We start from the raw sequence: 27,910 nt of genomic DNA on the forward strand, positions 1-27,910 counted from the left end.
AGAGTTTAAAAAGGGACGGGATGAGAAAACAGAGTTTCTGATCCTTTTTTTGACTAAAAGTACAGTAGAAATACAGTTTAATTCTTGATCCCGTATTTAAATAAAGAATACAGCAAGATGTTTTCTTCTAGATGACCCTGTCCTATTGGATCCCATTTAATTTAATTTAATTTAAAAATTCTGGCTACAAACACAATTATTTCATGACCTGCAGTTCAGAAAACAGTGTGTAAATAATGATTGGTGTGAAGTCAGGCAGTGTGGTGCCTCTGGCTCTATTCTTTCTCAAGATTGTTTTGGCTCTTCAGGGTCTTTTGTGTTTCTAGACAAATTTTAAAAGAAGGCTCATTTCTCATCCTGTCAACTGCTAGGATCAAAACTTGGTGTAGGCTCAGGTGAGACAGGCCTGGGTGCATCCCAGATCTCTGCCTGCATCTCAAGCTTGGAAAGATGGCAAGCTGACTAGGGAGGCGTCATATTCAGGCTTGGTTCACACTAGAACTGGCGAGGGCCTGGGGCTGATCTGGTGGACAGGTGACCTCAGAGAGCCCCTCACTCCCTGGTTAGGGGAGGAAGGAACGGTTCTGAGTAGCTGCAGAAGTGCTGAACCCATCTGAGGCTGAAGGAGGTGTGGAGAGGACACAGATGCACCTACTTGATGACCAGAGGCTATGGTGGGGACCACAGGTGTTGGCAATACTTGGCAGCATGGGGCGGGGACCAGGCAGGTGGAGCTGCTTCTTGAAGACGCCGAGGAGGAGGAGAAGGAGGCAGCCTCGTGTGGGATGCTGGGTAAGCCTCCCAGCGTGAAAGAAGAAGATCTAGTTTGACCAAATCTTTCTCAAAGAGAGAACTTCACGCAGAGAGACTGCAACTTTCATGGCGCCAGGGTTCCAAGTTGTCCATCCGGACTGGAGTCGGGATCTCAAAAGGTAAGTTTCATTTACTTGTAGAAGATGAGAAAAACTTACATTCCTACATGTGTGACTTGTGACTGCAGACTTTAAACCTGATACACCTGCATGAACAAATACTGGGTGTATGAAGCAGCACACAGTTCCTGCTGGTTGTTTTTTTTTTTAACACTCAATGCCAATGTTCTAGACACTGTGCTGAACACTGAGTCAGACATGAGTCCCCGTTAGGTTGGCTCATGGGCAGAATGAGAACACCACAGTACACAAAGATACAGTGTGCTGGGAAACGGGACTGATGCACTGTTATGAATGTGCTATATTAAGGAAGCATGAATAAAAAAATTGCCTGACATGTTATTTAGAGGTAACTTACATGGGACGAAAGCTGTGTGCTCCTAAGCCGTTGATTAAATACCTCAAAAAGAGTGTATAACTATCGAATTTTGCTCTTAACTCTGGCTGTGGTTCAGGGTCATCATCAGCACCCCTGAGAAAAAATTTCTGGCTCCCCACTTGTGAAAACCTGGGGTTTGGCGTGGGCATCTGTGTTTTCAGAATGTCCCCTTGGTGACTCTGCTGTTGTGGCTACTGCTGTAGAAAGTTGTGTGTGTGGTTTTTTATTTTATTTTTTTAAGAGATTCTCTGATTGTTCCTGATTATTCTTTTATGTAGCATGTGTAAGAGGGGAGGAATCATTTAGGCTATCTACAAATATGCCTTCTCAGTGAGAAAATACCCTTAAAACATTATCATGTAGCATCCAATTCTGCATTAATTAGGATACACTGTGAATCAACTCTGTGAAAAGAAACTCACAAAACTATGTTTGAAGTATCCTGCTAGGACAGCCTATTCCTAAATCTTGAATGCTGAATATTCTTCTGAGGCAAAGACCTCTGTGTTTTAGTTTTTAAGATGCTTGATCCACAGTCATTGGAGCCTCACTGATTTTTGTTTTTCATGGTTCTGGTGGCAGGGTGTGTTTGTTGAGGAAATTCTAGCTTGAATTGCTAAAACCAGTGAATGCAAATCATACTAGCTAAAAACCAGTGGTGGTGTTTGGTTAGAACGGACTTTTAACTTAGAAATGAACTCTTGTCTGCTTGGAAAAATCTAATAGTGATGATTTTATACTCAAGACCACCTGGGTGTGTGTTTATTGCTACGATAGCCTTTTGCTACAGAAGGCAGAGGGCAGTGGTGAAAAGTTCTGGCTTAAACAGTTGAAAGCAATTGCTGAAGATCTTTGCTAAGTGATGTTTTCTTTTTTTTCCATGTTATTAAAATTTGTTTTTATTGCGATAGAAAACACATAAAATTTACTCTCTTGACCATTTTTAAGAACACAGATCAGCGATGTTTTTTGGTATATTTACATTGTTGTGAAAAAAATCTCCAGAACCTTTTCATGTGGCAAAAACTGAAACTCTATACCAATTAAACAGCTCCCTTTGCCCTCTCCCCCAGCCCCTGGCAACCACCATTCTACTGTCTTTATCGATGAATTCAACTACTTTAGATGCCTTGCATAAGTGAATTCATGGTGTTTGTCTTTTTTTTTCTCCACTGGGGTGTAGTTGCTTTACAATGTTAGTTTCTGCTGTACAACAGAGTGAATCACTTACATGTATTTGTTCTTTTATGGCCAGCTTATTTCACTTAGTATTAGGTCCTAGGTCCTCAAGGTTCATCCACTTTGTGACTGAAATTTTCCACTATAGCCAAGAAAGATTTTTGGAGTCACAGTGGCCAGGTTTTTAGCACCTAAGTTTTCTCATTCAAGACCTAACATCCCATAAACCAAATGGCTGGATGAAAGCTGAGGTGTTAGTCCTTAACTAGTCATAAAGTTCATCTGTACTTTATTAAATTAATATCACGGGTTACAGCACCTTGATGGGACTATTAACTGCAACTTTTAATATTCTCAGGCTGAGTTTTAAAAGGGTCCAGCTGGTCTAGAGGTGACACCTGAGAACCCTGGATGTTAGCTTGCTATTACTGACCATGGATCTTTTCTTGCTTTTGATTTCTTTCTTAGTAGTAATTCCTTCTATTTCACTGAATGGTTGAATAAAAAAAAAAACACTTGGAACTATTAAACTTTATGCGCTTTTTTTTCCCTTTGTTCTTCTAAATAAACCACATCAATCATGAGTAAATTCCTTGAACAGCAGGGACCATACATTTCCATTTTTAGCATTTTTCTGGTTGACTGTACACAGAAGGTGTTCAGTTATTGACTGTCTGCCTTAACAGACATTTCTATGTAAGTTCAATTTTTTTTGTTTTCCTAGAATGCTGGAAAACTGTAAGAAGTAGATACTCAATACAAGATTTTCTCTTGCCTAGATCTCAAACTATGGTATTTTTGACCAATTGTGGGCTTTCTAGAAGAAATACTTTCCTCCTATTTTTGAGCCAACTTAAGTTTAAGGGTTATATAGATAAACTTCAGCTTTCTTGATCTAGCATTATTTCTGATGGTTTAATAAGGGGTTTTTGCAAACGCTCTTCTGGTGGCCTAGGAACAGGAAGAAATCATTTGCTATTCTTTCATGGTTAAAAACTTTTAAAAGTTAGCAGGCATTCACTTTTATAGTTCAACTACTATCTAGATTCTAGCTAATATTAAGGAATAATTAATATTATTGGAAAAATGTTTTATATTATTCAAATGGTAGAGTCTGCAAAGCAGTAATTGGAACATGTTATCATCTGCAGAACCACTTTCTCCCCCATACCCTCATTTGCAAAGAAGTGAACATGTAATGTATTTGCTAGCAGTTTCTTTGTGGGTATGACCCACAGCAGAATGAGTATAAAACAAGGCAGGCAGAGTTAGGTTTGGCTTAAAAAAAAAAAAGTAGTTCCAGAACAAAAATTCCATCCATTACAACCTACTGTTTCCTATCGGCCAAATTGAAATTGAATAATAACTTAGAACAAAACACAGCCTTTGGGTAAGTGACCTCAGGTTTTTGTTGTCTTCTTAGTGGACTCCAGAGCAGTGAAAACTCTACAAATGACTGCTTAGAATAAGGCTAAATTGGTGATTAGAAGCCACTGCCACCTGTGAGTGCCTGCCACCCTGGTAGCATCTGGGGGCTGTCAGTGATGAAGCAGGGTGCACTGCCAGCCTCAGTGGAATGACTCACCTCCTCCCCTGGATAGAATTAAAGGATTGAGAAGGGATACCTCGTTTTCTAAATATATGAAAATATTGAAGAAAACTAGAATAGGAATCTTTCTGATGTCATCAGGAGTGTCTAAAAACCACGAATGCTAACAAAAGGCTGGGCGGAGGCGGGAGAATTTCTACAAAATCTGCAAGGATGATTGCTTGCTGGGACTTAGACGGAGTCATAGTTCTAATCCTGGTTTTGGCCCATGAATTGCTTGAGGATAAGGCACTGAAACCCTCCAGAATTTAATTTCTCCAGCTGTGAGTTAAGAAAGCCCTGGCTTAATTAGGCGAATACAAACAGAACAAATACATAAGTCCTAATAGAAAATTCTGGATAGTATATGCCTACCAGGTCAAGTGGCTTTCTCTCTGAAGGCAAAATTTGCTGGACACCTAGTTTGAATCCATTTTGGTTTATGTTAACTATGCAGACCTCTAGGATAAAGGCTGGATCTTACACATAGTTGACTTTTCTCAGCACAGTGGTTGGCTTAGCAATCCTCGGTGTTTGTTGAATTGAACTGTCGTTCAGTTGCTAAGTCCTGTCCAATTCTTTGTGACCCAATGAACTGCAGTAGTCTAGGCTTTCCTGTTCTTCACTGTCTTCGTGAGTTTGCTCAAACTCATGTCCATTGAGTCAGTGATGCCATCCAACCATCTCATCTTCTGTTGCCCCCTTCTCCTCTTGCCCTCAGTCTTTCCTAGCATCAGGGACTTTTTCAATGAGTGGGCTCTTCTGAATTGATTTTACATAATTTATTTCATACAAATTAAGGGAAAATATTTTTTCTGATGTTAGGTGAAGGGGGATGATGGTAGTAATTATGCAAAGAAAGTCAAGATTAGATCCTTATGAAAATGAAGGGGTTCTTTTCCTCCCTCATCATGTGACTGAATTTCCTTTCATTTTATTTGCTATTTTCTAAACTTTTATTGATGTATAGTTGATTCATGGGCTTCCCTGGTGGCTCAGATGGTAAAGAGTCTGCCACTAATGTGGGAGACTTGAGTTTGATCCCTGGGTCAGGAAGATCCCCTGGAGGAGGAAATGGCAACCCACTCTAGTAATCTTACCTGGAGAATCCCATGGACAGAGGCCAGGCGGGCTAGAGTCCATGGGATCGCAGAGTTGGACATGACTCAGCGACCAACACACACGGTTGATTCATAACATGTTAATGTCTGCTGTACAGCAATCATATACATACTTTTTCATGTTCTTTTCCATTATGGTTTATCACAGGATACTATTTCCCTGTGCTATATAATAGGACTTTGTAGTTTATCCAGCGCATGTGTAATAGTTTGCATCTGCTAATCCCAAACTCCCAATCCTTCCCTTCCCCAAGCCCCTTCTGCCCTTGGCAACCACCAACAACCATGTCAGTTCTCTGTGTCTGAGTCTTTTCTGTTTCACAGGTAGGTTCATTTGTAGTTTAGATTCTATATGTAAGTGATATCATGTGGTATTTGTCTTTTCTGACTTGCTTAGTATGATAATCTCTAGGTCCATCCATGTTGCTGCAAATGGCATTATTTCTGAAGGTCACTTAATTTTCTGTGGTTATCAGGAGAAACGTATTCCCCATACTGTCAGTAGTTGGATCTGAACTCTTAGAGTAATTAGGAAGTTGCTCACTTTCAAGAAGTCTGGTAACTAGAGGACTGCTCACAGTGGGGTATCTGGACATGTGACAGCTCACTGAGTCACCTGGCAAGGAAATGACATCAGTTTTCAACCCTACAATGTGGCAATCTAAGACGGTTTCCTAATGAGCTGAGTGGTGGCTCCTCCTTTTACTGAATCATAGCCCTTCCCTCGCCTTTCTGGCAGCCCAGCTACAAAAGGAGAGGTTAATTGATAATGTCTATTAGCTGCTCCGTGCTCAGCCTGTGCCAGGGGATGAAAACTTAATGCCAAATTAGTGCCTCCATGTAAAGTCAATGATGGCTTGTTCTCAAAGTAGGTCTCTGGACTTTCAGCATCCATATCACCTGGGAGCTTGTTTAAAATGCATATTCTCAGACCACAGGCCCAGTGACTGAAGCTGTTTAAACAAGCGTTTCAGGTGGTTCCAACACTGGCTGATGTTCTCAAACCCCTGATCTCTGATATTTAACACTCTAAACAACTAAGGGTTATTCTTAGGCTCGCTTTGATTTGGAAAATAAGAGATTACAGATAAACCTAAATTTCTAAACTTCAACAAACCAAAATCAAATTTCTTGTATTCCTAACAACTCCAGTGTTTTATCTAACATGGGCCATCATTCTAGGGGTGGGGGGGGGCAACTTTAGTTCATATCAGTCACTGTTCACAGCCCAAGAGCCTGCTTCATATAAAGTACAGTGTGTGTGGGGGGGGAAGTGTGAGAAGGAATAAGACAACCTTTTTCCTTCCAGGGTCTTACAATCGAGTGGGGGTATTCATGTTTTAATTTTTATTTTAATTGGAGTATAGTTGATTTCCCAGGTGGCTCAGTGGTAAAGAATTCGCCTGCTAATGCAAGAGATGTGGTTTAATCCCTGGCTCGGGAAGATCCCCTGGAGATGGAAAGGGCAACCCACTCCAGTATTCTTGCCTGGGAAATCCCATGGACAGAAGAGCCTGGGAGCTACAGTCCACGGGGGTCCCAGAGTCTGACACAACTGAGTGCTCATAGTTGATTTACAATGTTGTTACTTTTAAGTGTATAGCAAAATGATTCAGTTATACATACACATAAATATATTTAAATACATAAAATAAATACACAGCATCACATAATTGCCCTGGAGAGGAGCCAGGGAGGGGACAGAGGTTGAACTCAAACAGAAACGGGTTGTGTTGTGGGAGGCAGGTGAGCTCGGCTAAGCCAAGGCGAGTCCACTTTCTGTGCTCCTGTCTCCTTGCTTCTAGAAGAGTTGGAGGTGGGGCTAGAACTGGGATTGAGAAAGGCCCCTTGCTGACTTGGACGGCTGGGAGAAACCAGGTTGGGAAAAGTCTGTATCTTTTCTGCTTCAACCAGAACAGCAACTTGTGTCTCTTTGTCGGGCCCCTGTGTAAATTTTTGTTTGGAAACAGTTTCATGGCTAAATTAAAAAACAATCCCTGGACTCGATGATGTCAGGCTTGTTTCAGCTCTGCAGGTCAGCGGCCTCTACTTCTCTGTAAAGTTCTGGAAGGATTCATCGGTAGGAAGAGAGACCTTGAACTTTTGGGGGAGAATTGTTCTGGCACTATGAGGTGAAATAATATTCCTGTCAAACACAGCTCCTATTTGTTACTCAGTGGGATATAAAAATAGTGAATTCCTGCATTTTCCTTAAGAGGAATATAATTCTCTTTTCTGTTTATCTATCCTGATCTGAGAACAGGACAATTTCTGTGGCAAAACTGAAATATAGACCCCTTTGGACTTGGACCAAAATTTCAAAAGAGATCAAAATCTCAATGGAAAAAAATCTCTGAGACTTCAGGTTCTCTTTATTCTTTCTCCTTAAACTAAATTCCCCTCTTCAGTGAGTCTATTCATGAATAATCAGTGTCTGAAATCATGTTCCCTCCTTAATTCACTGCCATATGTCTTGCTAACTTCAAAACATTACAATAAAGATGACATTTTTTTTCCCCCAAGCAGAAACTGAGAGAATAGTACTCAAATCAGTGACAAATGGGAGCCCCATAGCTAGTTTGGGTTGGAAAACTATCCTGTTTTACTTTCATAGCAATGTACCAATTCAGCCTTAATTAAAAGCATTTCCAATGGTCACCATGGCTTCCTTTAAAGTGAATTTTAACAGTTTTATTGTGAGCTGAGTTTAATAAGCTCAGCTATGACAATTCTGCACAAGAGGAGCTGAGAATACTCACAGCACATAGAATGAGCCACAGTCAGAGGTCTTGGAAGTGAATCTCATGGAGATTTAAGGTAGAAAGGTGCCAACTTGATGAACCAGAGCTCAGGGAAGGAGTAAAGCTCCATTAGGACCTAAGGTGGTGGTTAAGATTAAAAAGGAACTGGCAGAAGAATGGATAAAGATACGATACATGTGTACAATGGAATGTTCAGTTCAGTCGCTCAGTCGTGTCTGACTCTTTGCGACCCCATGAATTGCAGCACGCCAGGCCTCTCTGTCCATCACCAACTCCCGGAGTCTACCCAAACCCATGTCCATCGAGTCGGTGATGCCATCCAACCATCTCATCCTCTGTCATCCCCTTCTCCTCCTGCCCCCAATCCTACCCAGCGTTAGGGTCTTTTCCAATGAGTCAACTCTTCGCATGAGGTGGCCAAAGTATTGGAGTTTCAGCTTCAACATCAGTCCTTCCAATGAACACCCAGGACTGATCTCCTTTAGGATGGACTGATTGGATCTCCCAAGAGTCTTCTCCAACACCACAGTTCAAAAGCATCAATTCTTGGGTGCTCAGCTTTCTTCACCGTCCAACTCTCACATACATACATGACCACTGGAAAAACCATAGCCTTGACTAGATGGAACTTTGTTGGCAAAGTAATGTCTCTGCTTTTAAATAAATATACTATCTAGGTTGGCCATAACCTTCCTTCCAAGGAGTAAGCGTCTTTTAATTTCATGGCTGCAATCACCATCAGCAGTGATTTTAGAGCCCAAAAAAATAAAGTCTGACACTGTTTCCACTGTTTCCCCATCTATTTCCTATGAAGTGATGGGACCAGATGCCATGATCTTAGTTTTCTGAACGTTGAGCTTTAAGCCAACTTTTTCACTCTCCTCTTTCACTTTCATCAAGAGGCTCTTTAGTAATGGAATATTACTCAGCCATAAAAAGGAACAAAATAAGGTCATTTGTAGAGATGTGGATGGACCTAGAATCTGTCATACAGAGTGAGGTAAGTCAGAGAAAAACAAATACTATATATTAACGCATATATGTAGAATCTAGAAAGATGTACAGATGAACCTATTTGCAGGGCAGGAATAGAGATGCAGATGTAGAAAATGCACATGGACACAGGGCAGGAAGGGGATGATGGGACAGATTGGGATCGTAGGATAGGCATAAATACACTACCATGTATAAAATAGATAACTAGTGGAAAGCTGCTGTATAACACAGGGAGCTCAGCTTGGTGCTCTGTGAAGATCTAGAGGGGTGGGATGGGAGGGAGGGTCAAGAGGGAAGGGATATAATTATACATATGGGTGGTTCAGGTTGTTGTACAGCAGAGACTAACACACCATTGTAAAGTAATTATACTGGCCCCCCGCAACCAAAAAACAAAACAAGAAAGCTGGAAAGGAAAAGAAAGATGGAAATTGCTAGCTGTCACCAACAAGGGTATTGTAGAACCAAATCTCAAACAGAAGATGTAATTGATCAGTTCCTGGGAATCCTTTTGTAAACTTGGAGAGTTTCAAATCAATTAAGCTTTTGATTTTTAAAAATGATCACAAGGGGGAGAAAGATAAGGAAAACAGTGTACCCAGCCCCGAACAGGTTATTTCTGAAATACCAGTTGCACTTGGGTATAGAATGCACAAATTTCATTGGGAGAATGTTACTGCCTTAAAGATGAGTGAACTTTGACAAGTCTGAGACCTTTGATGAGAATAGAAGTCACTGAAAACAGAAGATTCTCTGCTCTCTTCAGCTAGCCAGGTGCCCAATAGCCTGTAGAAATGATGCTATGCCAAACCATATCACCCCTGTTCAACTGAGCTCAGTGGAAACCCCAGACACCTCCGTAGACTTACAGGGCTTACAGCCCAACATCTGAGAGCCTGACTGGCAATGGAATATGTCCAACTTGCTGGAGACCCGTGTGGTTCTAAATAGCCCGAGGACAGGGATGCTGCTAGAGAGACACCCACGGGCACGGCTGCACCAGCCGAATCTGCAAGTGTGCCCATGCCTTCCCGGAGAACAGAGCGGCATATGGAAGGTTCAGGCTCACTGCCATCTGTTGAGAGTGGGCAGGCCTGCACATGCATCCCCAGTCGGCACCCAGGCTTGGGAGATGATCATTTCCATAGCGAGAGGTGTGCTGCCTTTGGATAAGAACAGGGACTGGAAGAAGCCACTCAGCAGAAACAGCTTGGTTATTCCCCCAGATACACCCCAAGCTCTCAGAGGTTAATTGATATAGATTTGAGGGGAGAGAATCCTTACCCCTGTTTAGTGTGTCCTGAGCTTTGGCACCCCACTCCAGTACTCTTTTGCCTGGGAAGTCCCATAGATGGAGGAGCGTGGCAGGCTTCAGTCCATGGGGTCACTAAGAGTCGGACATGACTGAGTGACTTCACTTTCACTTTCCCCTTTCATACATTGGAGAAGGAAATGGCAACCCACTCCAGTGTTCTTGCCTGGAGAATCTCAGGGACAGGGGAGCCTGGTGGGCTGCCATCTATGGGGTCGCACAGAGTCAGACACGACTGAAGTGACTTAGCAGCAGAGCTTGTTCATTCATATGCTATAGAATATCCTCATCATCATTATTGCAAATAATAACTGCTGCTCATAAACTCTTCCTTTAACCTCTAAGAACTTGCACCATGTTAGATCTTCATCCATGAAACCGAGACCCGGATACCACTCTCTTCCATTTCAACCTGTGCCCCTAACCAGGAAGTAGGAAAATGACAGTGGGAATTAATTTTATTAAAAACCTGAAATTCTGATCTTTCTGGCATCCTCTTTTATCACCCTGAAAATCTCACCCTTCCTTCTAACTTGGACCAACATGTATAAGATGAAACAATACAAACCATACGGTTAATATGACTCCCCTATGTAAGGAAATGGATGGCCCAACAAGGTTACCATGATGGTTTCTTTTCAAAGCTTGTCCCAACTTACCAGTATGAAACTCCAGAGTTATTCCTCCAACCTGTCTGCCAGCAGTTTATGTATTGAGCAGGATACACCCAAAGACTATACTTCTGTTTCAGATGCCCTGTTCTTTATATATTCCAGCTCATCAAATCCTATTAAGAATTCTACAGTGCAGGTACTATTAAAGTCTCCCTTTTACAAATGAGACAAGTGTGGCACAAAGAAACAGGATAGCTTACCCCCAGTACTACAGTTGGGGGTATGGTGGGGGTCAGGAGGCCAGTGAAGAAAAGCTGGCTCTGCGGTCAGTCTGTACCATTAGGCGTCACTGCTGCTGCTGCTAAGTCGCTTCAGTCGTGTCCGACTGTGCAACCCCATAGATGGCAGCCCACCAGGCTCCCCCGTCCCTGAGATTCTCCAGGCAAGAACACTGGAGTGGGTCGCCATTTCCTTCTCCAATGCGTGAAAGTGAAGTCGCTCAGTCGTGTCCAACTCTTCGTGACCCTAGGGACTGCAGCCCACCAGGCTCCTCCGTCCATGGGATTTTCCAGGCAAGAGTACTGGAGTGGGTTGCCATTGCCTTCTCCGATTAGGCGTCACTGCCTACCATCTAATCTAAGGGCCGATGCCGGAGGTCAGTGTAAGAGTGATGACTGTGGTTCAAGGAACTTAGTATCTTTCTTTTTTTTAAATACGTATTTATTGTTGACTCTGCTGGATCTTCGTTGCTTTGCGTGGGCTTTCTGTAGTTTCGGAGCTACTCTTCGTTGCGGTGTGTGGACTTCTCACTGAGGTGGCTCTCTTGTTGTGGAAAGTGGGCTCCAGTGGCTCTAGTTGTGGCTCCCAGGCTCTAGAGCACAGGCTCAGTAGTTATGGTGCACGGGCTTAGCTGCTCTGCAGCAGGTGGGATCTTCCTGGACCAGGGATCAAACTTGTCTCTCTTGCATTGGTGGGTGGATTCTTTACCACTGAGCCATTAGGGAAGCCCCAAGGAGCTTAGTATTTTTCTCCATCAGTTTTGTTACCTTTATGTCCTCAAATATATTTTACATATATTTTACATCATATAATAGAGTAACAAGTGACACTTGTTCAGTCGCTCTGCTGTGTCCGACTCTTTGTGACCACATGGACTACAGCACCCCAGGCTTCCTCGCCTTCACTATCTCCTGGAATTTGCTCAAAGTCCTGTCCATTGAGTCAGTGATACTGTCTAAACATCTCATCCTATGCTGCCCTCTTCTTTTGCCTGCAATCCTTTCCAGCATCAGAGTGGTTTCCAATGAGTCGGAAACGAGTGATACTAGTATTGATAGATGTGGAGTCTGTCAAGTCATTAGACATATGGCCAACCTTAAGGGTCTGCCCCATTCACCCGTCATTTGTTACTAAGTAAATACCCTAAGAAAAGACTTGGGCTTTGACAATCACTGAGCATATTTTGGGTGGTTTTTGTTTTAGTTTCCAAGTTTTTATTTAAAATCAGCGAAATGAAAAAAAAATACCAAAATGAAAACTTGAGTGAAATCCCAACATTTTTAAATAATTGTTTTCAATTAATTGATTTAATTGGAGAATTAATTACTTTAAAATATTGTGATGGCTTTTTGCCATACATCAACATGAATCAGCCACGGGTACACATGTGTCCCTCCCATCCCCCTTGGGGCTCCCACCTCCCTCCCCACCCCATCCCTCTGGGTTGTCCCAGAGCACTGGCTCTGGTTGCTGGGCTTCATGCATGGAACTGGCACTGGTCATCTATTTTACATATGGTAATGTACATGTTTCAATGCTGTTCTCTCAGATCATCCCATTTTGCGTAGTTCTTATTGCAGCATTCTGTAAGATATAGAGTGAATACTCTGCTAGAGTAAATAATAATCATACTAAGATTACATTGTGAAAACTATATGGAAAACTCAGTACCTGGAGGAAAAGGGAAGATGTCAGATAACAAGATCACAAGGAACAAGAAACATATCTTCCTCAGACTGAGGATGTGGCGTGGTGGTGGTAGCTTGGATTTTAGGAAGGAGGTTAAAAAAAAATGAAAAGTGAATCTGGTTCAAGGAGCTCGCTTTCCCTACCTGCTCTGTTAATCTGCCTTAAAGAGAAAAGAAAGGGAAGACTTCTCCAGGTTTCCTTGTGTCTGAAAGGGGGAAAAGGGTCTGGTAGAGAAGGAAGTGCTGGGATGTTAACATTCTGAAGGATGGAGATGCTGGGGGTGCGTCTGTGTTGTCCTCGTTCCTTACAATCATCTCTATTCAAGCTGAGCTCTGAAACACGCCCTACCTGTTATTATCCAACTCGTGCACTGGCTGTGTGCCTGGTTGTTGTTCTAACATATCGTGTCTGTTGCTATGAAAACGAAGCACTCCTGACCAAGGTTTGGCATAAACATACTGACTACAGGGGACATAGCCACGCAGAACATTTCTCATTTTTAATGCGCCCACGCCAAAGCAGTCGCTTCACCTTTCTGAGTCTCAGTCTCTTTGAAATAAGAAACGCCCTGTTTGATATCTTCCAGGCTCTCTTTAGCCACTGAGAGTCGGTGGAAAGTGACAATCAGCCAACTAACAACTGAATCTAACAGGGGCATTAAAGGAGGAGAAGCAATCAGGTGACATTCAGGGGACTGAAGCTCAGACATTTTGATTCAAGAACTAGAGGTGCGGCCTGTTAGGCCATTAAGTCTTGTTTCTGGAGCCTTTCTGTACATGTTTTCTCTGCTGAAAGTGTGATTTCTACAGCATTATGTGTTGCTCTGGGGACTGTCTCCTGAGTGGGAGGTGGGGGGCAATGGCAGTCATGGAATGCAGAAAGAGGTGAACTGGGGGTGATGACTGAAATAGAAGGAGCAGTGATGGAACCGTGAACTGGGGATCCAGAGATGGAGGACTAGAAAGGGAGGGGCAGATGGAAAGAGAACGGAGAAGCAGAGTTGCAGAAGCAGCAGAGCTCAGGAGAGGACCTACGCTGACCGGCAGCGCTGGGTGTCCCAGCTCTCCAGTGCACGTGCCTACAGGTTCCCAAGAGCGAAGCGCAGGCCCAGGGAAGCTCTGCAAAGGGATGGAGGGAACATTCGGATAATCGGAGACATGCGCAGCCCTTGAGAGCTCGGCCAAGATAACATACTTGCTGTGTCAGAGATTCCTGATTCTATTGCAGCTGCTAACAGTAGTGTATCTATGCTGGGATGGACCCATTTATTTCTAACTTAGATATGAAGGCTGAGCACTGTTTTTTAACCCTGAGCAAATCACTTTCAGGCCCTGGTCCCTCCTGTCACAGCCCTGGCATCCCCATGTTGTCATAACTCAAATTTTAACCTCTTTTAAGGCTAATGTGTAATGAAAAAAACAATATTCTGAAAATAACCTCTTTGGGTATAAGAAATTGAGCCAGAAAATCACACAGGCCAATAGGGCGAATACATTTCAAGACTTGCATATGTCAGGACGTATGGACCTAAGTAAAATATAGTTTATTTTCAGAGTTACAAGTGTAGAGAAGAGCAAACCAATAAAGCTCGGGTTGTTCTCCTGCATTAAATAGATTCAGGAAGAAACAACCCAAATAAGTTGTGAATACAGTACTTTGACTATCTTCAGGCTGTTTGTGCTTAGTTGCTTAGTTGTGTCTGACTCTTTGCGACCCCAGGGACTCTGCCCACCAGGCTCCTCTGTCCATGGGATTCTTCAGGCAAGAATACTGGAGTGGGTGGCCATTTCTTTCTCCAAGGGATCTTCCTGACCCAGGGATGGAACCCAGGGCCTCTTGCATTGCAGGCAGACTCTTCACCGTCTGCACCACCAGGGAAGCCCCAAGACCAAAAAAGGAAAAAAAAAAAACCCAAATAAAAGAATTCCCATCTAGACAAATCCTATTTCAGTACATAGGTTTGTTTTTCTGCAGAGATGGGACAACATGTCAGAAATATACTTCCTGTGTATTCGAGGATTGATCCCATAAGTAAGCACACTGTGGCTGGAGGTGGTTCTGTTTCTCACTGTTACAGGAAATGCAGGAACCACCACTGGTGCTGGATTGAGATTCAAGATAACCTTATAGTCAGGACTTCTCAACTTCAGCACTACTGACATTTTGGATCTGATAATCCTTCATCGTGGGGGCTGTCCTGTACTTTGTAGGATATTTAGCATCTCTGGCTTCTACTTAGTAAATGGGAGAGGTAACCAGCTCTGTCCCCCAACCCTCTAGCACTAACAACCAGAATTCTCTGTAGACCTCACCAAATGTCCCTTGGGGGCAAAATCTCCCTGGTGGAGAACCACTGGTCTAAGCAAATTATTTTTAATAGGTGTAGATAAAGATGTGTGTGTGCATGAGCACACACATACATATATTTCCTAGTTCTATTGAGAGGAGCTGGAAGCAATGACCCTGTCATAGCTAGGAGTACATCCATCACCCATGTCTTGGGTTCTGACTACCATTCTTGACTAAAAGGAAGCAGAGTTCCTTGGGGAAATGGCTTCTCTATAAAATCCAATACTGGGGCCTGGAAAATATAAGATCCTGGAACTTCTTGTTATGTCATAAAGTAAGGAAAAGCTCAAGAAACGCCAGGAAATATCAAAATGACATAAGGGTTTGCCTGAAGGTACTCCCTCTGACCAAATATGGGGCAAAAGATTCAGAAAGCTTGAGCAGCAACATAAATAGAATTGAATAAAATAAGAATATATAGTCAATACTAAATAAGAGGTTTTTTTGTTTTTTTTGTTTTTTACGGTAGAATATCAGTGAATCTAGAAATGATGATTCTATCATTAGAAGATAACATAGGCTGGTTAATAATTGATTCAGGCAAGAATACTAGGTGCTAAAACCAGGGGGTGAGAGTGGATGAGTAACTATATGTTTACATCTTAAAATTTTTGGAAAGTCAGTGGCTTGATTGACAGGCATATTATTCTTGTATAAATGGGGAGAAGGCAATGGCACCCCATTCCAGTACTCTTGCCTGGAAAATACCATGGATGGAGGAGCCTGGTAGGCTTCAGTCCATGGGGTCACTAAGAGTCGGACACGACTGAGCGACTTCACTTTTGTTTTTCACTTTCATGCACTGGAGAAGGAAATGGCAACTCACTCCAGTGTTCTTACCTGGAGAATCCCAGGGATGGCAGAGCCTGGTGGGCTGCCATCTATGGGGTCGCACAGAGTCGGACACGACTGAGGTGACTTTATTGAAAGAAATCTAAATTATGGTACATTCCATATTCAAATGAGCATATGTAATTATACTAATCAGCATCAATGCCTGGAAAAATAAATATTTGTTGAATGAATGACGCATCCTCACTAAGCATGATAAATAACTGTTGCATTGGTCTAAGAATCAGAAATGTGCCATTGTGACATATGAGGATAGCAGTCAGTTGCAACTGCCTTAGCTTAAACAGATGTTTATTACATCTTGAGAGAAGTTTTAAATGTTAGGCTTCAGCTATGCATATGATTTAGTGTTTTGATGCTGAAAAAAATTTCCTATGGAATAAGGAAGACAAGACTGAATTGTTCTTTTATATTCATTATCTTTTTTTTTTCATATTTGAAAATTTACTTTGTTTTCTGTATTTTCTTTATGGGGTTCATAAGATAGTATGTTGGAGTGTCTGTTTTTCCTGTTTCTTTTTTAAAAATTTTTATTGGAGTATAGTTTATTACAATGTTATGTTTCTACTGTACAGCAAAATGAATCAGCCATACATAGACATATCCCCTCCCTTTTGGATTTCCTTCCCATTCAGGTCACCACAGTGCATTAAATAGAGTTCCTCTGCAGCCAAAGGGGCAAGGTAAAATCCCACAAGACCAGATAAATGAAGCTATTAATGTCTTGTCTTTTAATATGAAGTCCACTGGAATAAATTGATAGGGATACCAGCAGGTGAATTTAAGGAAGGCAAATTGTAAAATGTACATGGTACACTAGGTCATTAAGCAGTAAGTATACATTTTAAAAATGTTAGAATCATGTAGGTTTGTACTTGTACATCAATAAAAAAGTTTCTCCCCATAGGGGTATTTTCACAAAGCTGAGATGATCTGACTTGTAAACCAGTGACATACAGAAGACAAACTTGAAGACAGACCTGCTTAAGGATTTTCCACTCCTCCATGGCCTTCCCCATCATTGACAGTTTCTCCTTACATCCTCACTGAGCAGCTCATGGTCCTCTGCATGACATCTGTGGACCTCCCTAGCCTCCCTCCCCATCCACATCACTATTTTTCCTGCTTCTTCACGGCATCTGTCTGTACCACCTTCTACTTGTTTTCAGCACAGCATCTGGCTCCCAAACAGTTTGTTGAGGTTAACTGATTATAAGGACATATTGCAGTTTTTCATTACTAAGAAGCTAGGTATCCAGTTTTTGGAATGAGACCTCTTGACATCCCCTCTGGCAGTTGTTGAGCTTGAGCATTTCTTCTTGGTGGAGCATTTGAATACAGAGGTGTGTTGCTCACATCAGGCATAGGCTAAAAGTCCATGTGCTCCTTAAAAATATTCTTAAAGAGGCAGGAAAAGAGGTTGGAATTAAGAGCTCTAATGTATTACTTTCGACAAAAATGAATGTAGAAGTAAAAGTGAAAGTGTTAGTTGCCCAGTTGTGTCAACTCTTTGTAACCCCATGGACTATAGCCCACCAGGCTTCTCTGTCCATGGGATTTCCCAGGGAAGAATACTGGAGTGGGTTGCCATTCCCTTCTCCAGGAGATCTTCCTGACTCAGGGATTGAACCTGGGTCTCCTGCATTGCAGGGGGATTCTTTACCTCCTAAGTCACCAGGGAAGCCCCATATAAAAAATGAATATATTAATAATTGTGATGATGATAATAATTGGCTTGTATATTGACCTTACTGTGTGCCAGGCATGGTTCCAAGTCCTTTAGATACATTAGCTCATTGACACTTGACAACAATAGTGTGAAGCAGGTACAGTCATCCTTCTTGCTTTTAAGATGAAGAGATGAAAAGGTTAAATAATTTTTTCGACATAAGAAAGCTGGTAAATCTTGGGAACAGGGATAAATACAAAGGTCTGGTACCAGAGTGTGAGCCCTCATCCCCCCCCACTCTGCCCAACTTCTGCCTTATGATTTCCATATGCAGTTTTCTTTTCTTGCCTTTTTGGATGATTCATTTAAAAATGTTTAAAAATTGTTACCATTAATAATTCACTTTACACATTTATATGTATTCTATTTTTGAGATAAACATTAATATGATAATTACATAAGGAATCCTTTTTTATCTGCCCACTTCACATTTTTTGTTTTTATTGAAGTATAGTTGATTTACAGTGTTGTGTTAGTTTCAGGTGAACAGCAAAGTGATTCAGTTATGCATATTATTCTTTTTCAGATTCTTTTCCCATTTAGGTTATTACAAAGTAATGAGTATAGTTCACTGTGATACATAGTAGGTCTTTACTGGCTATCATTTTATTTATAGTAGTGTATATATCTTAATTCCAAACTTCTCATTTATCCTTCCCATCCTCCCCTTTACCCTTTGGTAACCATAAGTTTGTTTTCTATGTCTGTGAGCCTATTTCTGTTTTGTAAATAAGTTCATTTGCATCATGTTTTTTTTTTTTTTTAGATTCCACATTTATTATGATATTTTTCTTTCTCTGCGTGGCTTACATCACTTAGTATGATAACCTCTAGGTCCACCCATGTTGCTGTAAATGGCAGTACTTCATTCTTTCTTTATGGTTGATTAGTATTCCACTGTGTATATATGTACCGAAGCTTTTTTACTCATTCATCTGTCGGTGGACATTTAGGTTGCTTGTATGTCTTGGCTGTTGTCAGTAGTGCTGCAGTGAACATGGTGTGTGTGTATCTTTCCGAATTCTAGTTTTCTCCAGGTATATGCCCAGGAGTGGGTTTACAGGGTCATACGGTAGCTATATGTTCAGTTTTTTCATTTTTAGATGGAAGGAACTTTAAAATAAGGTTGCTCACCTAATCTAATCACTCTCTAAGCCCAGACCTTGAAATTTGAAGTATATTCTCCCCATGGCTTTGCAGGTGAATCTGAATAAGTTGGCAAAATAAATCCCACTGCGATGGCTTTGGGTCACTGCGTCTGTGTGGGAAGAGAGGAGGCCCTGAAAGGTGAAGGTATGTGATTCATCTAAGTCGAGGCTACCTCTGTGGTTTTCTGCTTAAGTGCAAGCACTCATGCTTTCCTAACTGCTTCTCATCCAGTGACGACATCCAGAGGCCGAGAGGGACCCTGCTGTGTGCCACTTCGAGGCCCCCTCCAGAACTGTCTGGGCTCTGGTGTGTGCTGAGAAATGAGTCCATTGATTGCTCCCTGGGGGTAGATAAATCCACTAAAACATTGTCTAACTCTATGATATGTGTATTTTCGCAGAAGCAGCCATAATGTGGACTAGATTTATATCTCCTACTGAACTTTCAGTTCTCTGCTATGGGTTTTGTTGTCTCCTCCTAGCAAAGATGCCTTACTGTGTTTGTCAAAGTTTTTTTGTGAAGGGCAGGTGTTCAGTGGGTAAGGAAGGCCTCAGCCAAGGCCTGGGGCGTCAAGTTCTTTTAAAACTGCAGAAGAAACAAACTAGTGAACCCAGGAGACAGGGTATAGACCAGGAGGAGCAGAGATCATGCAGCAGATCATGCAGCTTCTAATGAATTAGAAGACTTTACAGAGGCTGAGTAGCAACAAGATTTCTCCCCAGAAAGAGTTTGAGGGTGATTATATTGAACAGGAGAAAGGTTGGGGGAATACCTGAATTTAGCTAAAACCCTGGATCTTCAGGAAGTTAGAAGGATAACTGAAACTAGCAGCAGTATCAGAGGGCTTCCCAGGTGGCTCAGTGATAAAGAATCCACCTGCCAATGCAGACAACTCAGGTTCGATCCCTGGGTCAGGAGAATTCCCTGGAGTAGGAAATGACAACTGACTCCAGTATTCTTGCCTGGGAAATCCCACGGACAGGGAAGCCTGGCGGGCTACAGTCCCTGGAGTCACAAAGAGTTAGAGACAATTGAGCACGCACGCACACAGGCACGCAGCAGTATCTTGACTTGATAGAAACATACATCTATCAAGGATGAAATACTGGCAGCTGAGGAACAGAGCATGTGACCCACCAAATCATGGAAGGGGATCAGCTCCCCAACTCCAGTCCTGCTGACCCTGGGCCTCTTCCCCACAGAGCAAAGAGCATTAGCACAGAGCAAATCTCATCCAAGAGCTCTGAGTCAAGTTTGGGGTCCTCAGCACAGCTTACAGGCTTCCTGCTTCTGACTCTGTCCCATACCACTCCCTCCCCACCTAACCCCAGCCTACAGCCTCCAGGTCTTTGCGTTGCGACTCTGAGTGAATTTCTCTGCCGGGGCTGTTCCTTCTGCCAGCAACATGGCCCCTTCCTTTTCCTTAGCAGCCCCCTTGGCTTAAACTGTAATTACCCCTTCCTTCAGGAAGCCCTCTTTTCTTTGGCTCCTGAAGTCTTGATTAGCGATCCCTCCTATATTTCCCTGTGCTGGAACATATCAATATCATCCTGCAATGACTTGTTTACACTTCTACACTTACTCCCCTACTAATACTGATCTGTGGACTAGTACCGATGCTAATAATCGTGTTAATAGTAAAACAAGTACTAGCCGATAGTTAACAGCTAACACATAAGCTTGTCTTTCCAGTACCAGCAGAGTCTGGCATATATAAGTTCTCCATAAATATTAGTGAGATAAGGGATCCCAGATTAGACATGCATTTAAGTCTTGGACTATGTCCAGAAGTCATAAAAGTCAAGATTCTTTATTGCTTTTCTTAATATAGAAGCAATGTTTATGCACTACAGAAAAATTAGAAAATGCTGTGAAGCAGAACAAAACAATCTGTTTATAATTCCACCACACACAGGCAGTCACTGTTAGCACACATTGTATTTTTCTTACCTTAATTTAGGTTTTGCAAGCTCCCTTTCCAAATACAGTAAATTCTCTACCTATGAAACTATAAGTTGCAAACTTTCCAATATGTGAACATGCATTTGCATGTCCGATCATGTAAGTTAATTCATGTGTCTGGTGTGCATCGTCATGTGCCTACATCCTCCACAAGTGGTTGTGCTTTTATGTACTTTATTGTACAGTACTACTTTTGAGTACGGTAGTGCAGTATCTTTATTTCAAGCCCAGGATGTCCAGAATCAAGCATAAAAGCAGCGGTGATATAGCTGGCACAAAACTACCTAGACATCACTGCACCTTTTTCTCAAGAGGGTAAATAGAATTGAATTCAGCAAGGAACCACAACCTGTGCCATTAGCATCAGGCAGGAGTGAACTGGCAGCTTGACCTCTGTCTCCTATTGCTGATGATCCTTCAGCTCCACCATCTCCCATGTCCTCTCCCTCCTCCAGTCAGTAACTCTTCTTGCCTCTTCACTCAATGCCAGCCCCTGGTGTGCCAGCTGCTTTACCGTACTACTGTATTTCTCAAGTTACTGTTGTTGCTGTTCAGTTGCTAAGTCATGTCCAACTCTTTGCGACCCCATGGACTGCAGCACGCCAGGCTCCTCTGTCTGTCACTATCTCCCGGAGTTTGCTCAAATTCATGTCCACTGAGTTGGTGATGCTATCTAACCATCTCATCAAGTTACTGTACTATAACGGTAAAAGTGTTTATTTTTTATGTTTTTTTAATGTATTATTTGTGTGAAAAGCATTACAACATGTTACAATACAGTACTATATAGCTGACTGTATTAGTTGGGTACCTAGCCTAACTTTGTTGGACTCACAAATAAATTGGATTTACAAATGTGCTCTCGGAACGGAACTCATTCACATGTAGGGGACTTTAGGTATTGGCTATCCTGACCATCTTTGCATGATAACAAAGACAGTCTGCAACATCATATGTGCCTCTGAATATCTTTACATTGTATGGTGATCTCTTTAGCTAAACATCTTATGTTAAATATTTAGATAAGTCCTAGCTTTTTGCATTAATAAACGTATGAGGAACATTCTATAGATATGTATTTGTGCATATTCTTAGAATGAATTCCCTACATGTAGTATTACTATATCAAAGTACATACAATTATCTCCAAAGTTTGTAATCTCGTAAGATGAATTGGCAGGTCACTTTTCGGAAAGTTATGAGTGTTGAACTGCAATGAACTGAGCATTATCTTAAAACACAACAAACAGAAAAGCAAATTTTGTAAATTCAGTGTATGGGGAAGAGTTGTTTTATTATTTGATTTTTAATGAGGAAGAGATTTTATGCACTTTGTGGGCTGTCTGAACCTCACCTTTTGTGAACTGTCTGCTGTGGGCACTTTCTTATTTTTGTATCAACTTGTAGAAAGCTCTGTTTTAATGACAGTGATAGTTACAACTTATCATGCAGTTACTGTGCCTGGTGCTGGGCTGAGCCCATCGCTAACGGGATACACAGCAAATATTTTCCCAGGCGGTTTGCATTTTAAAATACTTTCCTAATGAAGCCATTGCTCCTATTTCTTGGGGTGGCTTTTGGAGTGGTCTGTTTTAGAAGTCTGCATTAGTTCATTTTTAGCATTTAGCATCTTGAGTGGGGGACAGAGGCTCAGGCTCTGTGTAGGCTGCCCTTGAGTCTGTGCAGTTCTGAGCCCATCCTTCATCTGAAAGGACCCACTCTGCCCGGGTGTCCACATGGTTGCTACCCCAGATGCTCTGGCCTGGGACTCTGGGTGGTGACCTCAGAGTGTGGTCCCCAGGACTCAGTGGGGATCCCTCTGGGCCCCCTGCTTCCTCTCTGCATCAATTCCTAAGAGGCAGAACCATGAGAGTAGGTGTGATGAGGTGACAATGACACCACTGTCCAGTGACACTAAAACATGGGGTCGCAACAGCCTGGAGAGCTCCTGGACATTGATCCAAGCACCTGCAGGAAACCACCCAGTGTCACGACCAAAGAAGAACACCAGTGACCCACTGGCTCTCAAAACATCCTGAAACAGACGCATCCCTCTTGTGCATTTGGGCACTGTCTACCCTGTTGTTGTTACATGGAAGCTGGTCTAAAATGGTCCCAAGGTAGCTTCTCCTGGTGACTCAGACAGTAAAGAATCTGCTTGCAATGTAGGAGACCTGAGTTCGATTCCTGGGTCAGAATGATCGCCTACAGAAGGAAATGGCAACCCACTCCAGTATTCTTGCCTGGAGAATCCCATGGACAGAGAAGCCTGGTGGGCTACAGTTCATGGGGTCACAAAGAGTAGGATACAATTGAGCGACTAATACTTTCACTTTCAAGGTAGCTTCTGAGAAGGGCCTAAGTACCGTCTCCACCATTTTCTCTACTGTCTGTCTGCCCCTTCTCTGCCCTAAGAAGGCCTGAAGGACATAGCATCCTTCTGGGTGCAGAGGCTGTGCCCACCTGAAGGGGGGCAGCCCTCCTGAGTGTTCCCCACTCCCCCCGTCTGCTTGGCAGCAAATACACTCTCGCCTGTGCTCCCTTCAGCCTCTGACCAGCTTCTGCCTGGTCATCCTCACTTCCCTTGCCTGGAGAGGTGAGATGCAAGCTTCAGGTTTGGGAGCTGGGGATAGAATATGGCCAAGTGGTCTATCCACTGACTTTGGCTCCAGCCCTTTAGACTGATGGACTCAGGCAAGGAGCACTTCAGGCTGTCCTGCTCTGCCTCTCACCCCAACTGCCCTGCCTCTGGGCCTCGGAACCAGATGTCATTTGGTTTCCTCTCTGGGCACCTGCCTTCCTCAGGGACTGGAGGCAAGGGGCAGGACCAGACAGTAGTCTGGTAGTAGTTTTCAGATCTGCATAAAATACGAGGAAAAAACAGATGGCCTCTCCTTCTTGTAGCTTCCCATCTGGTGAGGCAAACAGACATGAATCAAACAATGACCAAATAAATACATGCTTTGGGTCAGAACCTACAGTCAAAATTCTGGGGTCAGAGACAGAACATTCTCTGTTCTCTATTTGTTCTCTAGACCCCATGTCTGCTAAAAACTTGAAGAAGTCTTGTTCATACCTTTTTTGGTAATTTCATGGTCAATTTAGAAAGCAGGCTTGATTGATTCAGAATTTCAGCTCCATGATTGGGTTTCCTCCATTGTCCGGGGTTGATCCTCCTCTCTATGTTTATATACAGGAACAGAGAAAGCAGCAAAAAGGAGCAGGAAGCACAGCCCTGGGCAGGGGGCTGCTGCTCCTGGCTGCTTGTTCTCTTTCTGAAAGCCTGGCCATCCCGGTCATCTGCCACCAGCCTTGACCACAGCCTGCTCACCTTGTGTCCGTTCCCCTCTTGGTGTGGACACTCCCCCCTCACACCCTGACTGGTTTGGGACCTGATCTGTTCAGACAGAATTGAGGGGCACAGGGAGGGCCTTGGGCTAACAGAAGAGGACCTGGGATAGTGCCTCCCAGTGGCCACGATTGTCTAGAAAAGCTGGCAGGTTCCTTAAGTTGATGATGATACTCAGTCGCTAAGTTGTGTTTGACTCTTTTCCACCCCATTGACTATAGCATGCCAGGCTCCCCTGCCCTTCACTATCTCCTGGAGTTTACTCAAATTCATGTCCATTGAGTTGGTGATGCCATCCAACCATCTCAGCCTCTGTCACCCCTTTCTCCTCCTGCCCTGAATCTTTCCCAGCATCAGGGTCTTTTCCAATGAGTTGGCTCTTTGCATCGGATGGCCAAAGTATTGGAGCTTCAGCATCAATCTTTCCAGGGACTATTCTGAGTTGATTTCCTTTGGGATTGACTGGTTTGATTCTCCTTGCAGTCCAAGAGACTCTCCTTGAATTGACATTCTTTCCAAAACAGATGTATCTTCCTGTGCAATATTCTACAATAGTCTGCCATAGACACTCTGGTCTGAAGACAACAGCCTGCTGTTGTCAGTCTGAGTCTTTAAAAGCAGTCAAGTGAGCTAGCTCTTAAACTCTCAACTACGGATCTTTGAGTTGTCCCAGGCAGGGAGCACTGTGGAAAGACAGTTTCTTCGGGTAGATCTGCTAACTAAGTGTTACTTTAATTTAGTGACTTTGCCTAGTCACTAAAAACAAAACTGCATTTACTGAGAAAATGTTCTGACAAAGTACAGGTACTTCCAGCGTGGTTTCTTCATTTATCTTGATTACTGACCATACACGTGACTATGGAAGAGGAGGCTGCAGTCAAATCAATTTCCCTAAGGGTGCTGGGCCTGAAGGGAATGCTTTCAAGGTCTATAAACAGTAAACAAGCCAGGAGGCTCCAGGAAAGAGGAGGCCCCTGGGGGTCACAGACAAGGACAAGGGTTTTCAAGAAGTGTTTAAATGTCCAGTGGATCTAGCCTCATACCTTGTTGGTGGGAATGTAAATTGGTGTAGCCACTCCAACAGTCACAGATCTATTCAGCTTGGAGACCTATATGGGGTAACATGAAAACTGTCAGCTTCTCCAAGAGCGAAGAATCAGGAGTGAAGACCCACCACTGAGAAGTTCTGATCCTCATGTTGAAAGCTGATGGATGTTGATGGAGAGAGAGACAGTCAGCTTATGTGGGTGTTTCAAGTCAGCTCTGACACATAAGCTACCTGCCTCAACTCGTATTAAAAGTCAATTTGCAGGGGACTCATAGAGGGAGCACATGGAGGGCTTATGAACAGGGAAAGAATGAGCTGTGAATGGAGGCTAAACGTGGGTACCCCCAGGAGAAGTCAGCTTTGGAGACATGGAGGAGGTGGAGGGGATGCTCTAGATCATGTGACTTTACACATGCTTTCAAGTTACTCTCTTGCATGTATTGCAGCTCTGCTGCTTAGAGAATATAGCTTACACATTTAGAATTTAGCCCCTGACACTTTGTGTTTCTTTTCTTTTTTTTAACTGAAGACAGAAGAATCTGGCAGGCTACAGTCCTGGGGTCCCAAAAGAGTTGGATACAACTTAGTGACTAAATAACAAACATTGATTACAATGTTATATTTCAGGTGTACAGCAAAGTGGTTCAGTTATACATACATAGTGCTGTGCTGTGCTGTGTTTAGTTGCTCAGTCGTGTCCAACTCTTTGCGACCCCATGCACTGTAGCCCACCAGGTTACTCTGTCCATGGGGATTCTCCAGGCAAGAATGCTGGAGTGGGTTGCCATGCCCTCCTCCATATATATCTATTTTTTTCAGATTCTTTTTTAAAGCAGAAAAAGATTTATTATAAACTATTTCTTATTTGCTGCTACTGCAAAGTCGCTTCAGTCGTGTTCGACGCTGTACGACCCGAGACAGCAGCCCACCAGGCTCCCCCATCCCTGGGATTCTCCAGGCAAGAACACTGGAGTGGGTTGCCATTTCCTTCTCCAGTGCATGAAAGTGAAAAGTGAAAGTGAAGTCGCTCAGTCGTGTCCGACTCTTCCCGACCCCAAGGACTGCACCCTACCAGGCTCCCCCGTCCATGGGATTTTCCAGGCAAGAGTAGTGGAGTGGGTTGCCATTGCCTTCTCCGTCTTATTTGCTAGTTTTTCTTAATAGTTATACCTTAATTTACAAACAATATTGACATGCATCGTCACTGATTCCATGGCAGAATTTTCTTCTCATTATGCCGAGGAGGAAGCTTTAAAGCACTTCAGGCTTACCCAGTCTCTAAATTTGTGAATTATTCTTTGAAGTGGCCATTGACCTTGTTCTTCACTTTCACCAGGTTCAAATGTCTAAGGAATGATTGCTAATTATATTAAAAAAATATGGTTTCTTCACATATATTTCCTTCATTTTACTCCAATTTCTTAAAAAAAAAAAGATACAAACTAGTTTGATCTAATAGTAATAGTAATATAATGATAATTGTAAGTTGCTTACAGATTCTTTTCCCTTATAGGTTATTACAAAATATTGAGTATAGTTCCCTGTGCTACACAGTGGGTCCTTGTTAGTTATCTGTTTTGAATAGCTCTGGGATGCTTTGCAGGGCTTCCCAGGTGAGGTAGTGGTAAAGAATCTGCCGGCCAATGCAGGAGACACAAGAGACCTGGGCTCAATCCCTAGGTCAGGAAGATCCCCTGGAGAAGGGACTAGCAACCCATTCTAGTATTTTTGCTTGGAGAATCTGATGGACAGAGGAGCCTGGTGGGCTAAGTCCATGGGGTTAGAAAGACTCAGACATGACTGAGCACACACACATATGATACTTTGATCTCCCTGAGATGCAGTGCTGAATCAGAAGTAACCAAAATGGGCATATATCAAAGTTGATGCCCCTTCCTGATAGGTGGCCCTCTCCAACACACTGAGTCAATCTTTCTTTCTTTATATGCACTTCTAGAAAGGGATGGGCTTGTATCACTGTGGTTAAGCATGAGGGCTTTGGAGCCAGGCTGTGCCGATTCTAATTTGGCTCTGACATTTATTAGCTGAGTCACCACAAATGCAGTATTTATATTCTTCGAACCTCAGTTTCCTAAACTGAACAGTGGGGATAATAATAGACTGCAACTGATAGGATTGTCATGAGGATGAAAGCGCTGGGCAGTCACTGGCTGCTATTATGAGATGTGGTTGCCTAAGAGCTGTGTCACCTGAGCTCCTGGCAGTAACACAGGCATCAGAACACAAACACAAATGGTCAGCACTTTGTGGCTGTGGACCCAGTCACTGGAAACAGTAAAAAATGCCCTGTCCTCCCGCATCTTTCAGTATGGCCAGGGAGCCGATACTGAAGAGCTGAACCTATAATGTCAGTTATGAGGGGGATTTAAGGGAAAATAAGGCAGCCTGTGGGGAGAAAAAATGATGAGGTCAGAGAGAGCCTCTCTGGGGAGGAGCCTGGGCTGAGACCCACATGCTGAGAGGGGGCAATCATATAGAAATGTGGGGAGAAGCATTGCAGGTGGGGAGGGAACAGCAGGGGCCAGGCCAGGAGCCTGGATGCTTGGTGGGTGTCTGACACCGGAATGAAAGCCTATTTTGTCCACTGCTGTACTCCAGGT

At 43.0% G+C, this 27,910-nt stretch overlaps 1 protein-coding gene and 1 long non-coding RNA gene across 6 annotated transcripts in view; one reads left to right on the plus strand and one right to left on the minus strand.

The window, feature by feature from the left end:
* Window positions 1-27,910, minus strand: part of DLGAP1 (DLG associated protein 1) — a 762,891-nt gene that overhangs the window by 316,810 nt on the left and 418,171 nt on the right. The window lies entirely within an intron of this gene.
* Window positions 1-27,910, plus strand: part of LOC145534450 (uncharacterized) — a 343,726-nt gene that overhangs the window by 214,816 nt on the left and 101,000 nt on the right. For 3 of the 5 annotated variants that reach the window (XR_014074620.1, XR_014074614.1, XR_014074615.1), the window contains one exon: window positions 18,982-19,074. The exons of the other annotated variants lie outside the window; for them this stretch is intronic. This is a non-coding gene — a long non-coding RNA (uncharacterized LOC145534450). The remainder of the gene's footprint in view (window positions 1-18,981; window positions 19,075-27,910) is intronic. 5 annotated transcript variants of the gene reach the window in all.

Source organism: Giraffa tippelskirchi, chromosome 14 (genome assembly GCF_054371585.1).
Source record: "Giraffa tippelskirchi isolate mGirTip1 chromosome 14, T2T-mGirTip1v1.2.pri, whole genome shotgun sequence".
Taxonomy (NCBI): domain Eukaryota; kingdom Metazoa; phylum Chordata; class Mammalia; order Artiodactyla; family Giraffidae; genus Giraffa; species Giraffa tippelskirchi.